Source organism: Camelus bactrianus, chromosome X (genome assembly GCF_048773025.1).
Source record: "Camelus bactrianus isolate YW-2024 breed Bactrian camel chromosome X, ASM4877302v1, whole genome shotgun sequence".
Classification (NCBI taxonomy): Eukaryota; Metazoa; Chordata; class Mammalia; order Artiodactyla; family Camelidae; genus Camelus; species Camelus bactrianus.
In genome coordinates, this window is record NC_133575.1 from 33589520 (window position 1) to 33607459 (window position 17940).

The 17940-nt window shown below is 39.1% G+C and overlaps 1 long non-coding RNA gene across 1 annotated transcript in view; it reads right to left on the reverse strand.

The window, feature by feature from the left end:
• LOC141576415 (uncharacterized) overlaps positions 1-12919 on the reverse strand; it is a 54234-nt gene extending 41315 nt beyond the window's left edge. Inside the window, exon 1 of the long non-coding RNA XR_012504799.1 lies at positions 12770-12919. This is a non-coding gene — a long non-coding RNA (uncharacterized LOC141576415). The remainder of the gene's footprint in view (positions 1-12769) is intronic.
• Positions 12920-17940: the final 5021 nt, after the last annotated feature.

Below are 17940 nucleotides of genomic sequence, written 5' to 3' on the forward strand. Positions count from 1 at the left end.
TTAAAAATAGAGAATAAGGAACTGAGTTGGAGTTTCTTTCCATTATTAATTCATTTGTGGATCAGTGTCGAGGAAAAAACACTGTAAGTAGAAGATAAAGGAGATATTTTCTTGAGCTTTCCCTACTTTCTTGTCACCTAAGTATCCCAAAGCATTTGGTTTAATCATTTCAAGATCTCTATAACTTTGAAACGGTATTTCAAGCTTTTCAGTGTACGTATTTGCTTCTTTATTCTCAATGCCTGTTACTGTACATAGCATGTAGCAAAAATTCAACCAATGCAAATGAATTCCATGGAAGAAGGAAAGTAAGATGGATAGAAGAAAAGGAGGGAGTAGCATGTTTCATAGGAGTTTTGAAGAAATTGATGGAATGGTGGTGACTCAGTATTTGAAATGATGATGATAATCTCCAAAGTTGAAGAAACATGTGGGTCTGCGTATCAAAAGGCATTTAAAGTGAGACAGGAGGGAAGGGGGCAGGGCACAGCCACTCAAGGAATGACACAGCAGTTAACACCAAAATGGTGGAAGACTGAACTCCCAGTAGGCCTTGAGGCTCAGGATGCTGGGAGATTTGACTTCCAGTAGACCTTGAGCTTCATAAGCTCATTGTAATATATTAACATGGTAAATGACACTCCCACAGGCACCATGACAGCTTTGAGGCTGACCATAAAAGGTCAAAGAGTGGGTGGTGGCCCAATTCCTGGGAATCCCAGTCCCTTTACCAGGGTAGTTGGAATGATCCTCCCACTTGTTGGCGTGTGAAGCTACCAAGCCCATAAAAACTGTCAACACTTAAACTTGCAGCCGCCTCTCTTGTTCCCTCATCTTTGGAGACAGCCCACACTCTGTCTATGGAATGTGTATCTACTTTTACTTTAACTTGAGCACCCAACCCCCACACCTCATGGCCTTTCTCTCGCCTTCTGAGACAGCCTACACTCTATGCAGTATGTACCTCTCTAAATATATCTATCTTTACTCAACTGTGGCTCACTCTTGAATTCTTTCCTGCATGAAGCCAAGGACCCACACTTGGTGGGGCATGTCCCAGGGATTCATCTGAGACCTGGGACATGGCCTTCCTCATGCCCCACATTCATTTTTTCTGTATCAAAAGTACCAAACAAAATGAGTAAAAATAAATTTTCTATAAACATCTTAGTGAAACTAGAGAAAGAAAGGATATAGTTGAAAACTTTAAAAGCTACAAGAGAGAAAAAGAGAAAGAGAGAAAAGAAAAGAAAAGAAAAGAAAAGAAGAATGCTTTCTCAGAAAAAAAGGAATACACTTTGGTCAAGATGGTATTGTAAGAACATGCTTTGAGCTTCAAGCACATTGAAGTGATGGGTAAAATACCAAGAAAGGGAAGTAAAAAGATATAACTGGGCTTATGGGCAAGATAAATGTCTCAAAAAATAAAAAATGAAACAAGAACCAGAATAGTGAGCAGGGCTGAAGCCACAAACTAGCTGGATCCTAGGATTGAAAGCAGAGATGACCGGCTGCTTAGTAAAGAAACACAACAAAGAATTAAAATCTCCATTGAAACAGGCAGCTACAATCAAGGCCCCTCCCTGAAAACATCCCTCCTGAAAGGAGGTTGAAAACTGCTTCTGTCAGCTTCTAACTAGGGCTTCAGCTCTGGAAACACAGCAGGCCTGGGGCACTGGAAGACAGAGATAAGAGCTGTCAGCTAACCCTGTAACTGAATCAGCCCTATCTCCAATCTCACCACAAGACAAGCACTGCCGATTGTCAAATTTGACCTAGTTCCAGATGGAGAGACTAGGTAGCTTGAGACTAGGAGAGATAAAGGTAGAGAGACAGCAAGAAAGAAAAAAACAAACAAATGACCTAAATAGACCTACGATGTTTGGGTGGGATGGGGCCATCATCCCTATTGCTGTCAATGAGCCAAACCATGTGGTCACTTCTAACATTAGGTCCTGCTCTACAGAAGGTAGCCACCACAGAACTCCTTAGCAGAGCTAGTGCTCTTCCCAAAAGTGCTCCTCTGATGCCTTTGGTAAATACTCTGCCCATCTGGGCCTTCCCATAAAATAGAAACCTCTCGTGGATCCTCCAGCTTCACATTAATATATCCATTCCAGCAGGCCCACTTCACTGACTCTTTTCATTCCTTTCTCTACTCTTTGCCATGGCAACTCAGGCACTTCCACTTTGTTTAGCTGTCACTTAGGACTGTCACTTGGGCTCCAAAGGGTAGTATCTACTAGTATCAACTTTGCCGCACCCCTTGGGGTTCTTGCCCAGGTATTATTTCCTTTGTCCTGAGAGAGTATCCCTAAGCCAGTGAACTCTTGCTTCTCCTTTATTATATTCTGCCTCATTTGATCAAACACCCTCAAAACCCAATCCCATGTGTACTCCCCTGGCTCATGCCGGTAAATGTTAGCCAATTCTTGAAGCTCCTTTTGGGTGCAATCTTTTTCTTCCCTTATTGAGCCCAGCATAACCCCAGTTCATACATGTTAGGACTTAACCCAAGTTTTCAGTCTGGCACCCAGAAAGGAGTTGAGGATAGCTTCTGACGGGAGCATCTTTCGTCCTACAGGAGAGAGGCCTGTTTAAGTATCTTCCCACAAGGGGGGAACTGCTCCCTTTTAAATGAGGTGGGCTAGGCCATCTCTGCAAGGCTCCTGAGGGTTCAGGGGAGCCTGCTTAGCCCTAACCCTTGGAAACACCCACCCAGAAGTCTAGATCCCATGTGTTAGGTGTTGTGGACACAACACAGCAGTCGGTTGGCGACACAGTGACATGCAGGTTGGTAAAAGAATTTACCAAAGTATGAGAATAGGAAAGGAATTTATTAGGGGTACACTGCCATAGAAAACAGTGGGCCACACAGAATAGAGGTGCCTGTGTGAGCACCGAGGGCCGGTTGTTGGGGTCTTTTGTTAGGTTGGACCACAAGGTGCCTGATCAGTTTGTGCTCACGTCTCTGATTGGCTGTAGGTGAGGTAAGAGGTTTAGGGTCCGTGAAGGGGTGGTGGGTTTTATGACTCTGGTAAAGTGGGCTGAGAAAAGCCAGCCCAAGCTAGTGTGAGACTAGGCATTACCTAGGGCTGTTAGTTTGTTAGGGCAAACACACCCAATAAAGAATTTACTTTACCTATTGAAGGATCACAGGCAGACATCTGAGAGCCCAGAAATGGGGGTCATTGGATTTTGAAGGATGTCAGGTGGCCCAACATTAGGGTTCTAGGTTCTTCCAAGCAGGGCCTTGACCTTCGTATAACAGATCTACCTTGACTGAGCATGGATTTGTCTTTGAAGCTCCTCAACCTTCACTCACAGATTCTGGTATTTTTCCTCAGCTGGTGTGTCTCTGCCAAAGAAGATCTCTGGTTCTCACATTTAGTATTTATCTATTTTTTAAATGCCTTCATTTGCTCATAATCACTCTGTAGGGTTTCAGTGCAACTTAGTGATAATTGTCCAAGCTCGTTGCCCTTGTATACACTGTTCACCCCAGACCTTTCCAATGCTTGTAATATCTCACTGGTCATGGTGTTCCCCTTCATCAGGATGTTTTTCCAAGTCATTGCCAGTGAAAGTTTTAGCAATTGCGCCGCCGTATCCCACATATCACTTGGGTGGGATTCTTTCTTTAGCCAAGTAGTGAATTAATAAAATCTCCAAAACCCATCTTAATGCATGCTTTCTTGGACCGTTTCTGATAATGAATTGTGTTAGTTGAGGCCTTTTGGTAAGCAGATGCTAAGATAGAATTAGCAGTGCTAGAGATTTATTGTGGTTAACACCTCTGAGAGATAAGAGAAGGAACAGGAGTAGACAGGGAAAGTATTCATACTGCAAAGAATATGACACCTGATGGAGAGAGGCAAGGGATTATGTAGGAAGAGACTCCGACTGAAGTGCATCTCTGAGGATGACCAGTGCAACAGGTACTCCAGAGCAAAGGTTGCTAGAAGTTCTACCTTGGGTACAGTTGTCCACATGCTGGCACCCCTATTATGCTCTGTGGTTGGAGCTGCCTGAGGAAAGTGCGCCCCTGGATTCACACACTGCAGTGGATCTCAGAGGTGCTGCAGCTGGAGGCTGTCAGCTGATTGTGTACCTCCCACCAAGTTTTCTCTAAATGTAGATCTGAGGATCTGAGTGGCCCCCTTTCATGGCTGCCGCATGATTTGAAAAAAAAAAATTTTTAAATGACAGTGTTCAAAATAATAAGAAAACCTATATTAAAAAAGGGCTAACAAAATATGTGCAAGCTATTCATAGAAAAATTATGAAACAGTATAGAAGGACACACAGAAGTTCTGATGAAATGGAGAGATTGAGCATATTCATGGATGAGACAAATCAATACAACAATATATCAGTTCTGCTTATTCTGATCTCTGAGTTAAATGACATTACTATCACAGCATAAAACAAGTTTTTTCATTGAATTTGCCAAGAGAATCCTAAAATTCACCTGGATTTTTTTTTTTTTTTTTGGAGGGGGTTGTTTTTAGTGTCCCCAAATAGTCAATAAAAAAGTAAATGAAACAAAGTGTGGATACCTACTCTATCAGATATTAAGATTCATTATAAAGATATGGTAATTAATCACAGTGAGTTATTGTTCCAGGGACGGACAAATAAACTCAGGGAACAGAATAAAGAGCCCACAAACAAATGCATGCCTATATTGAAATTTGATGTGTGACAGAATTATCATTACAAATCGATGGTAAAAGGTAGACTAGTCCATAAATCATGCTGGGACAACAGGGTATTTTTAGCAATCCAGTGAATAACAGACTTGTAGGAAGAGACTTCCCTCCCCCAAACTGGCTATAAGTGCCAATTAATCTAGGCACAACTACAGAACTTAATGGAAGTGAGGCTAGCCAAACAGAGCCAGAGCAGATGCTGCATAAATTGGAATGGCTTTTTCATTTTCCTGTTCCCCTAAAGTCATGAAGTATGAATACCTGCCGGAGACGATCTCAGAGCAGAAACTGACCAAACTCTGGCTGTGCCGCTGCCTTGTTGCACTTGAGCTCACTTCCCGCCCCGAGAACTTTCAACAACAACCTGGTGCATCTGCTTAAGGAATATTCACACAAAAAATGGGTCTGTTTTTATTAAATTATATTCAGCAAGGGCAAAGTCAATCCTTTGTTCAGTGAAAGAAGGAAGGATCATGGCCCAAATCAATAAGTTTGCCTCTATCTTTCCGGGGTACTGAGAGCCTCTTTCTCCACAGATCACCCCTTGGCTTTCTTTTCTTTTCTTTTAATATCCTTTTACCTCAGTGGATCTGCCACGACTTTTTCTCTGTGGGCCATGGTCTCACATTCTTTCCCCACAGGAATCTATAAAAAAGTAACAACTAAATATAATAAAAACTTCACAGTATTATTTAAAAACAAGTTCCAAATAAAATTAAACCCCAAATACGAACAACAAACTACAATTTCAAAATGACTAGTAGGAGAATATATGTGTGACTTCAGATTTGAGAAGAGTTTGAAAGCTACAAACAAAAAACTTTCTAAGGCGAAGTATTGATACATTTTGACTAAATATTTAAAAATTGTTATACAACAAGAGACCATTAGAAGAGTGAAAAGATTAGAGACAAGGTACAGACTGGGGGAAGATATTTGCAATGCATGCAAATAGCAAAGGGGTAGTTTCCAGAATGTATTTTAATGCCTACAAATTAATAAATAACACACATAACCCAACAGCTATATGAGCATAGAACGAACACTTAACAGAAGAGGAAATTCCAATGGTCAATATATATATTTTTTAAAAAGTCTCCCACCTTGCTGTATCAGGAAAAAAATTTAGAAACCAGTGAGATATCATGTCATAGCTATCTGATTGGCCAAAAAAAAAATTATGTCTGCTAATATTATTTCTTGATGAGGATGTAGAGAAACATTAACTTGAGAACACTGCCAGTGAGTGTTTAGATTGATAACACTACTTTGAGAGGTAATTTATCAATGGTTAGAAAAGCTGAAGATGCAACCCAGTAATTTCACTTCTAATTGTTTTCTAGTAAACACTAGTGTCAGGAAGTAAATATTTTCATGCTTCTGCACTGTTTGATTTCCTAAGCAAAGAAAATTGACATGCTAGAGAATGTCTCCTTTACCCTGGACCCACTGGCCCCTCACATTCCTAGGGTATTAGACTTGGAGCCAAATGCACCCATTCAAAGTGTAATAAAACTTATCTCCCTTGGAGCCATGGAGACATCCCAGGCTGAGGATGAAAAGCCCTTGTGAAACCTTCCAGATTCTCTTCGCTACTGACAGTAAGTGTGCAGGGCATGTGTTGAGCAGAACCTCAAGTCAAAGCAGGCGGAATTGCTGAGTTACTCCAGGGAAAACAGTTGCCTTGGAGGGTCTTCTAACCTACACCGGACTTTCTGTGCGTAAGACATAAAATTTATGTGATAAGCCACTAGGATTTAAGGGTTGTTTATAACTGTCAACTGAAATAAACGCACAGCCTAAAATTTGAGAGTTATGTTTTATTTAGCGGACATTTCTGAGGATTGGAACCTTCTTTGAGCCCAGGATGACAGCCTCTCAGATGGCTCTGAGGGACTGCTCCAAAGAGGTAGGGGAGGAGCTAGGATGTATAGGAGTTTACAACAAAGACCAGGTAGTTGGAACATTAAAAGATTATTTGTTAACTAAAGAAAACCAGGCATCTCAAGTTAAAGAATTTAGTGCTTTTCTATGTATGGGAGGAAGCAAACATTTGGGCTCATTGAATTCATCCCTTTGACAAGCACCTGGCTATCTAGGGCCAGTATCCTGTCCTTTCTTATTCTGAGTCCCCTCAGGGTACACCACTGTGAGTGGCTGCAGAGGCCTGGCTGCAGGCTTGTCTTCACTAGGGGGTGGTGGCAGCCGCTGATGACTTGATGGCTTCAGTGTTCTTTGTCTACTGATGTGGTTTGCAGTACTTTTTGTTCATATAACCAAAGTCTAAGCTTAGCTTGATCCTAATACAATAATGTTATCCATTTTAATGAGTTTTTCAAACAATAAGCTCTTTGATTTATTTGTTAAATATAGTAGTTCTGTTTCCTATATCAACAATTTCTGGTTTTGCTTCATTTCCTTTCTGCATCCCTCAGGCTTAATCTGCTCTTTTTCTAACCTACTGAGCTTGATTAATCTATTTTATTTTTTCTTGATTATTAATATAAACTTTTAGGGCAAATATTTTTTTCTCTGAGTAATGCTTTAATTTTTATCTGATATATAGCATTTATATAATTGTATTTATTTATTTTTGAAATGATTTCCCCCTCCTTATGTCCATTGTTTAGGAAAGAAGTTGTAGTTTATTTCAGAGGTGGTCATTTTTTTTCTTTTTGTCTTTGTTGTTAATTTCAACTTTTGTGTTATTGTGACCAGGGAGTATTTTCTGCTTCTGTACATGCCAAAAATAAGTCATCCTTATGTATCATATTGTACAAATCTTTTAGAGCCTTATTGTTTTTTTTTTCCAGCTTGTTCTAATAGAAGATTGACCCCAACAGTGATAGACTGTGCGTTATTTAGAAAGGCACACAAAATATTTTCCCAAATTTACCATATGTTGGGCCACAGAATAAATATCAAAGGAATGTAATCACTCAGCATATGTGGAAGTAAGCCAGACATCGTTAACAAAAAGATAACCAGAAAGTCCCCTTGTGTTTGGAAATATAGCAATATTCGTTTAAATAGACAATAAGTCAAAGAAGCAATTGCAATAGAAGTTAGAGAATATTCCAAACTGAATAATTAAAATACCAGCAAACTTGTGAAATACACCTAAAGCTAGGCACATAAGGGAATTTATAACCTTCAATGCATATATTCTGTTTATTCCTGAGGATATGTGAAAAGGTGCTCAACCTTATCATTATCAAAAATGCAAATTAAAACCACAATGAGATACCACTATACACCTACCCAATGGCTAAGATGAAAAATGAAAATGCCAAGTATCTTGAGACTATAGAGCAACTAGAACCCTCATATATTGCTGGTACAACTGTAAATCTATTCATACAACCAATGTTGAAAACTGGGAGTTTTAACTATTTACCACTGTGAATGAAAAATACTGCAAACCACATCAGTAGACAAAGAACGCTGAAGCCATCAAGTCATCTGCTGCTGCCGCCACCCCCTAGGGAAGACAAGCCTGCAGCCAGGCCTCTGCAGCCACTCACAATGGGGCACCCTGAGGGGACTCAGAATAAGAAAGGACAGGATACTGGCCCTAGATAGCTAGGTGCTTGTCAGAGGAATGAATTCAATGAGCCCAAATGTTTGCTTCCTCCCATACATAGAAAAGCACTAAATTCTTTAACTTGAGATGCCTGGTTTTCTTTAGTTAATGTTCCAACTACCAGGTCTTTGTAAAACTCCTATATATCCTAGTTCCTCCCCCGCCTCTTTGGAGCAGTCCCTCAGAGCCGTCTGAGAGGCTGTCATCCTGGGCTCAAAGAGGGTTCCAATCCTCAGAAATGTCCGCTAAATAAAACATAACTCTCAACTTTTAGGCTGTGCATTTATTTCAGTCGACACCACACATTACATAATCCAATCATTTCATTCCTAGATATATAACCAAAGAAATATTTACATATGTGCAATGAAAGTCATGTACAAGAATGTTCATAGCAGCATTATTTGTCATAGCTGAATCCAAGAAACAGCTCAGATATCCATCAATAGGATGGATAAATGAATTGAGTATATTTATACAAAATATAGCAATAAAAATTAATGAACTACTGCTATGTGCAATGATACTGATGAATTGCTCACATAAATACAATGCCAGGCAAAAACATCCAGACATAAAAGAGTACATACTGCACGATTCCATTTATATAAAATTCAAACTTAGGCAAAATTAATTTTAGGGTGGGGAATGAAAACAGCAGTTACCTCAAGGGAAGAGAGTGGGGTTAGGGCCTGGGAGGGGGCACAAAGATTATTTGTGGAGTGCTGATAAAATTCTAGTTCTTGATGTGGTTAGTAGTTCATACTGTGATTATTTCTTGAGCTGAAGCCTTGGTTTATGTTGTTTATTGTTTTTTTTTGTATTCTGCATGTCTTTAAAATGTGAAACAACTGAATCAGAAACCACTATTTTGTCATACATGTTAGATACAAAAAAGTAAACATTGATATGAACCAAATTTAAGTCGCAGAAACAGACACAGAAGAATGCTTAGATTAAAAAAAAATAGAACAGTTCGAATTTGCAAGTGCCCTGTGCATTAACTCCCATGAGAAGCTGGAATTTATGTTATGAAAAAGGAATAATCAATCTCATACTTTAGGGTTCTGAAGTATTTTTAACTCATAACATTTCTGACACTGAATGAGAGATTTTTTTTCCTCCTGACACTAAATAGCACAGTGTCTTTTCCGACACTGTTTCTCCAAATCTCTGACACCAACTAAATATCCAGAAATTTAATTCTTGCACCAATGACCCAGAGTTAGCAGACTCCATAGCTTAAGGGCTCAATCCCACAAGCCTGACCCACTTCACACACCAGTTGCAAATATTAGACTCCCAAATTACCCATACTTCTGTCTGACTTGGCTACAAATTGGGGGTTTCCATGACCCCCACCTCAGGTAAACGCTCAAAGACGAATGGGATCATGTCAAAAAGATATAGAGGCTGCCTTGAAAGGGACCCTAATGGCAAAAAGTGAGACAGTTTGAACATCTAAAAATTAAACAACAGTGATTTATTTTAGCAAAATGAATAAATAAAAATCTACAAGTCTATAATAACATGAAGAGAAAGAGAGACTCTTCTTTGAAAAGTATGCCAGCTAATAAATGTAAAATTTATGACAAAATTATAAAACTACCATTTTGGAATCCCCAGTGTAACATGTAATTCAGGAAGGATCATCAACAGATACTAAGACTATTAGATGAAAGCTATTAGGGAAGAAAATATTTACATGGTGCTAAACAATGTGTTAGCCTACAGATTACTTAGAATTGCAAAGGGGGAAAACGTACTTTCTCAGTGGAGAAACTGGTAATCCCCTACCTTAACCAAATGATCAAACCTAGCATCTACTAATTGTGGCACAACCTGGAATTATAAGCTTCTCGATGTCATGCAGTATGAAGTACACAACATCACTTAATCAAGCTTCTAGAGCTAACGTTCAGTCTGTATCACAGACCAAGAGAAGACAAGTTAAAGTATATTATGAAGAAATAATCAGACAAACCAAGCATTGGGGACATTCTGTAGGATAGCTGGCCTAGATTCTTGGTTGGAAGAGGTCATTGAGAGGATGTGACCACTGGTTGACATGGGAACTGGATCTGGGCAAGAAGGCTCCTCCCCTCTTCCCCTGCCCTTGAATGTGCATAACGCCCACAGTTCCCACACTAGGAACTCTTTCAAGGACACCGCCCTGAGAGAGAGTAAGGTGTTGAAACCATCTGAACAGTGTACATGAATGAACCCTGTTAAGGTTTCTACACAAATTTTTAAGATTCTCACAGGCAGGTGTGGAGGTCTGTTTGTTTTGTCATCGCCCAAGGCAAGCCTTTTATGTAAGTTCCCTTGCTTATTAAAATGGACACCTACCAATCTGGTGTTGTCTGCCTCTTTCTCTGGTCTCTCTTTGCCCTCTGTGTACAGGGGCCAGTGTGTGAACCGACAATCTTCAAAGCTGATGTCATAAAAATGAGGGTGGGAAGAAGCGTACGAGTGAAATGCAAGGCATGAATTGTGATTGGACCCTGGTTTGAAAAAAGAAATTACAGTGGAAGACATTCTTGGGACAGTCAGAACAATCTTAACATGGACTTGATATCAGATCATATTATGGAATTATTTTTAATATCTGTGGGAAATTGTTCATCGGCTCTAATAATCAAAACTCCAAAATTTTAAATTTAGACATAATTTTGCTCCCTATTTGGTTGGCACTAATTTTAAAATTCTAAGAATTTTAATTCTAAATGATTAAAAAGAATTTTGGTGGTGTGACAAAATGGACTCTGCAATGCATGGTATCTGTCCTCGTAAACCATTTCCAGAAATTGATCTTTGAAAAATAGTCATGGATATACACACGGAAATAATCTTATGATAACCATTCTGTATTTACAGACTCAAACAATGTTTAAGAATAAGGTATTGGTTAAAGAAGGGACTAGTGTGTAGCCATTAAAAATAATTATAAAGGCATATAGTTATTGACAAGAATGGAATTTCATGATATATCAATGAGGTAAGAAAATGAATTACAAAAATTGTGCAGAGTTTGAGCTCAATTTATCATATATTTATAAGAATATAATCAAGAATGCGATAATATAAAATACAAACAGTATGTATCTTTCAGGAGCAGAATTGCATTTGGCTTATTTTTGCTTATATGTATTTTTGAAATTTTCAATGTAGCATTTATTTTCATATAAGTATTTAACATTTGTTTATTGGAAGTGAGAGAGAAGCTATTTATCTATCAGTCAAAATTGTATCCTTTTTTATATTGAAAATAAGGAATTTATTAAAATTTACCTTATCTTTAATTGTGTTATTCTACACTATTCTTACCATAAATGGATATCATAAATCAATCATGCTAAGAATATGACAGGTGCAGTCACACTTTGGGGCCTTTGCACTAGCTAACCCCTCCATCTGGTATGTTCTTCTCTCAGATAACTGAATCTAAACTTTCTCACTGCCTTCAAGTCTATGCGCAAATGTCACCTCCCTATGGTTTAATTTAAAATGTCTTATTCAATACTTAAGTGTTCTGTTTTTTTCTTGCTTTCATGTTGAGAAAAATCACTCCTTTTTTTTTTTCTAGGTCTTGCTCTCTGTTAGTTTTTCTTTTTGATTTTTTCTCGCCAACCAGACATCTTCTTGGGAGGCATATCAAAGAGTTTAAAATTCAGATAATAAAGTAGAAAATTTATCCCCAGTGAATAAAAACTATACCACTGTTATTATGTTTGCAAAATTTCAGCTAATTCTGCCTACTAACACTGTATGACTCAGCTGACCAGGGACAACTTACACCTGTTTGTATCAAAAATACTGAAAACAAAAAAGATACATTGGTTTTGGCTTTGGTAAGCAGTATTTCTACTTATGTAATTTATCTATTGTAATGTAGGGGCAAATAAACTTGTTCTCTACCCTCTCAGGTTCATTACCTGGGGCCTGTGAATTAAACTAACAAAAGACAGATTAGCAAGAGAAAAAAAGTTTATTTCTGTGTGCAACATTGCATACACACAGGAATACTCAGTGCTGAGTAACTCAAAGGAGTAGTTAGAACTGGGGTTTATATACTATCTTAATAGGTGAAAGGGAGGGGAAGGAAAGGCACTTAGGGGAAAACAAATGACTTTTTTGAAAGATAAATGGGCCCGTAGGAGAACAGATGGGAGATATGATAGGCTTGTGATAATATCTGTTTGGGTATGGGGCTGACATCTTGTCTCCTGCTCCTGGGGAGGGAATGTTAACAATTGAGTTCTTTTGAGTTCTTTTGGGAGGCTCTGTTCTTAGGTAGACAAGGGAAGCTCTGAGAAAGCTTCTTTCTACATCTGTTGATTCTCAGTTACCTTCAGGTCAAAAGAATCCTGATGCAAAAGTAGCATATTTTGGGGTGGCATATCCTCATCCACTTCAATAAAAAACCACCCCCAAATTTAGTGATTTTAAATAACAACAAAATATTATTTCTTACCGTTCTGTGGGTTTGCAGGGCAGTCCTTCTACTGGTTTCACTTGAGCTCGCTCATGCAGTTGCTGTCAGCTGGACCACTGGCTAGGCTGCAAGCATCTCCACTTATAGGTCTTGCAGCTGGTCCTGGTTATCATCTGGGGCACCTTGGTTCTCATCCTCAAATAGAATAATTTCCTTATGTAATCGTCCCATTGTAGCACTCTGAGAGAGTCAGCATGCAATCTACAAGATCTCTTAAGGCCAGCCTACGCCTGCAACTGGCACAGTGTCACTACCATTGTATCTATTAGTCAATTAAGTCATAGGGTCAGTCCAGACTCAAGAAAATAGGGAGAAGATTCCATCTCTTGGTGGGAAGAGTGGAAAATCTACATTGCAAAAGAGCATAAGAGAACATGTGACCATCTTTGACAGTCTACCACACCACTCCAAGACACTGTTCATTTTGGGGGGGAAATTGGACCGTTTTTCACTTTCAGCTTAATGAATGAAATAAGAGTTTTGAGTTAAATGACATTTTCTTTCTGATTTATTTCAGATGCATATCTGTATCCCTTAATAAGTGGTATAAACTATACCAACAAAGTCTGTTTAAATTAAAGAATATGTGAAAAAGGATACTGTATAGCTTTCAGAAACTCCAGATGGAGCTTGGAAGCCCCATGGTCAAGAAAAATGTCCCAAATCATGCTCCATGGAGCACAGCACTGGCCATGCTGCTGGAAGTTGACAGTAAGAATTGCCTCTGGAGAGAGAAAATGGGGGCCACGGCTACTGCCCCCACTCACTGGGTGGGAGTCACATGACTCATCATTCAGCAAGTGATGACAGATTGCTTAGCTCGCCGGACATGGAGTGATCTAGACTCCAGGTTACAGCTGGGTCAAAAAACCCTCCAGGCTCCCATGGAGCTCACATTCCAGTGGCAGGAAATAGATAATAAACTATGCACATGATAAATAAGTTAATTATCTATTATGTTAGGAAATGATGGAGAGTATGGAGAAATAGAGAAAAATGGAGGTCAGGGCAAGGGCGATCAGAAGGGGTGGGGATGGACAGTGCTCTGAGGGAATGACTTTTGACCAAACACTTGAAGGGGGTGAAGAGGCTCTTGATGCAGAGACATACAGGAAGAGCCTCCCAGAAGAAGAAAACAGCCAAAGGTGTGTATGTAACTGGCATATCTGCAGATCACAGAGGAGGCCAGTGTGGCTGGAAGAGCATGAGTGCAAGGGAGAAGTGAGAGTCACACTCAGATCAGTGAGAGGGGAGCTGCTGCCACACAGAAACCCTGAAACCACCGTGAGGGCTTTGGCTCTTCCTCTAAAGTGAGGAGCCATCGCCAGGTTTTGAAGGGAGACATGACATGGACTGACTTACCTTTTGACAGAATATGCTCTTTCTTCAGAGTATCAGTTTCCGATCAATATGTGAAACAAATAATGGTGTAAGAGTGAAAGGAAAACTACCAAGTTAATTCAAAACAACACTAGAGACAATATCTTTGTCACCCGTGGGTGGGCAGATAGAATAAACAAAACCCTCAAACATCACAGACCATGAAGCGAAAACTGATGAGTTTGATTACCTCAGAATTAAGTACTTCTGTTCAGTGAGGTGCATCATAGAAAAATTACCGGATAGATTACACATAGGAGACAGTGGTCGTGCCTAAAAGTGAGGAGTGCTTCAGACTGTACAAGGAGCTCCTGTAAAACAGCTGGGAAAATAATGGAAATCTCAATTTTGAAAATGGTCAAACGGTATGAGCAGAATACGAAATCGTAAAATCTTATAAGTAAATGAAGAGAAGTTTGAAATCATAGGTGATCTGAGAAATGAAAATTCAAACCAACCATGAGGGTAGGGTGTAGCTCAGTGGTAGAGTGCATGTTTAGCATGCATGAAGTCCTGGTTCAATCCCCAGTACCTCCAATAACAACAATAACCAAAAAACCCATCATGGGACATTGCTTCAGCCTGGTGACTGGCATCATTTAGAAAGTTGGATGATATCAAATATTGGCAGGGAGGTGGGACTACAGCAACCCTGGGCATTGCTGATGGGTATGTGTGCTGTGTCACCATTCTGGAGAGGGATCCAGCAATACTTAGTTAAATTTCATACATACTTAACCAGCAATTTTGTTCCAAGGGATATATTCCAGAAAAATTTCTTTCTTGGTAGAGAAATGTACAAGTCCAAAATGTCCAAAATTTATCAAAATGTCCAAGTAAACCTATAGTACTCAGGTGAGAGAGGAGAGGGCTGGAGGCAAAGCACTCCCCAAGTGTCCTCTTGTCCCCATCCAGCGCCGATGGAGACTCATAAATGGGGTCCTTAGAAGCACAAACAGAAAACTATTCCCCACCACCAGTGCGTGGGTTTTGAGAATCCTAAAGGAAGCTCCAAAACACGAATAAGCAGATGTAAGGAATTACATGTTATAAGACTGTCCCGTGTCCAGAGAGGGTAAGTGGATAAGCCAGCCAGTGAGTCCTGGGAGCTACACGTTCGGGTGGCTGGGAGGCCTTGTACCACCCACCTAACCTCTTGCTGAGTGGCGGATTCTCAGGATTTGTCCTGCTTCAGTGACTTGCTCAGCCCGATTCTCACCTCTTCCCCTTCATAGCCGAGCCTGTGTCCGTAAAACAGTGCAATTTTTCCTTCCGCAGTAAAATATCGGGACACATCATTTAACTGTCTTCCTCCTTCAAATGCTGCAATTCTACCTTCTCAGACAGGAAGGAGGAGACCGAGAAGGGGAATATTATCAACTCCAGCAACCCTTTCAAATTCACAGGGATTTGCTTTAGGCGACGACTTTGCTTAGCAGAGGGATCAGAGCAGCTCACTTTTGCAGACAGCTTGTTTATTGCTGTGAGAGGCTTTCAAGAGGAAAGTGGACCTTGCTAGACTGTGTGAAAATCCGGTTAGCTGAGCCAATCGTGGATCCCTTCACTGGACTGAACTTACTTGACATTACTGCTTATTACTGTCTCACGTCCGGGTCAGATCTTTCTGCCCCCGGAGAGCCAGATGTTCTCACCGCTGGCTCTCTTTCACCCTTTCTCCCTTTCTCGCCGCCCCCATCCCTACCTCCATCCTTCTTTCTCCTTTCCCTTCATCTCACAGCGACTGTGAAAATGGCTTTTCTCAGCACTTTAACAAGCAAAGACATTAAGAGTTACTTGGTTACCAGTATCCACTGCAGAGCCTGGGGACTTTGTCTCTAAGTGCTGTGTACCTGGGCCCCAAGTAGGAAAGGCACTGGTGAGAGAACTCTTACTCCAGTTTGCAATTTTGAATTATAAAAGTGGTCAAGAGACAGTGGGAAATTGTCCATCTTTCAGGATTTCTATTTTTTCGGTTTCTTTGTTTGCCTTGCTTTGATATGAGTGGAAATTGCCTCTAGTGTTTTCCCATTAAATAAGATGATGGTTTCAGAATGAAGGTGTATATATATGCATCTTAGTTAAGAAAGTATCCTTCAATTCTTATTTTATTGAGAGCTTTTTAAATTTTGTCAGTGGCTTTTTCAGCATCTATGGAGATAATTACATGCATTTTTCTTTTTTTTTTTTTTTGGTCAATATACTAATCTGGTATATAATACTAATGGATTTCTTAATATTGACCTATTTTCCTGGAATATATCCTACTCAGTCATGGTGTGTTATTTTTCTCACTGTAATGCTGGGGCTTGTTTGCTAATCTTTTATCTTTTTTTTTTTTTTTTCGTACTTGCATTCTTGAGTGATACTGGCTCCTACTTTTCATTCTTGTATTGTCTTTATTGGGTTTTGCATCATGACTGGAATTAGGAAGTTTTCCTTTATTCTCGATGCTCTAGAATAATACACAGAGAATCGGAATAATATATGGAACGTTAAAAATTAGCTTTAAGGGTTTGATAGAATCTCTCTGGGAAAACATCTTGAGTTTGCTCTTTTCTGTGGGGATATTCCTTAATGATTTTCTGTCCTTCTATGGAAATTGATCTTTCCAAGTCTAAAGAAGTATATTTCGGTAACATGTGTTTCCCTAGGAAATTATCCATTTAATCTAGATTTTCAAATTCATTTCTACAGTCTCCAAAGTAGTCTCCTATGATTTCTAAAAAATAATTTCTTCTGTTTCAATGGTTGTTTCTTGTCATTTTTTACTTTATGTATTTCTGCCTTATCTCTTTTTGTTTTTGAACAAGTTAGCTAGTAATGAGTCTCTTTTGTTATTTTTCTTTAAAAATGTGATTTTATTAATGAGGTCTATTGCCTTCTAGTCTCAGTCTCTGCTTGTAGATGTATTGTTTTCTATTCTCAACCTCTGCTTTTATCTTTATGGTTTCTTTCCTTGTTCTTTCTTTTGGTTTACTTTATTCTTTTCACCATATTTTTTAAATCTATGAATTTTCCTGTGATTACTGCTTTAAATGTAGTCCATAGATTCTGATGTGTACTGTTTTCATTACACATTTTTGTATTATTTTTTGAAATCTAGTTGATTTACAGTATTAGTTTCAGGTGTCACAGCATAGTGATTTGATATTATTATAGGTTCTACTCCAAAGTTATTTTAAAATAATGGCTATACTTTCCTGCGCCGTACAATAGATCTTTGTTGCTTATTTATTTTATACAGAGTAGTTTGTATCTCTTAATCTCAGACCTCTATCTCACCCCTTCCCCCTCCCTCTCCCCACTGATACCCACTAGTTTGTTCTCTATATCCATGAATCTGTCTTCTGTAATTTCAGTCTGTGTTTCCCCTTCACCCAGCTGTTAATAGAAAACTTTTTCATTTCCAGGTAGAAGAAACAATTTGTTTTGCTTATTTGTTTGTTTGTTTGTTTTTGCTCGTAATTTCCAGCTTTATTGTATTGTGATTGGATATGCTATTTGTAATATTTCTACACACTGGAAATTACTGATATTGTCCTTGTGACCAAATATATGATCAGATTTTGTCAATGTGTCATGAATGCTTGAGCAGAAGGTATATCAGGATGTGTAGTGCTATATACATTTACCAACATCTACCTTCTTCATTAAGGTAATTCTATCTTCTTATGTATTACTTGTCCATTTGATCTGTCTTATACTGAGAGTGTTATAGTAATGTCTTTCATTATTAGTGTGTGTTTACATATGTTTCCTTGCATATCTTG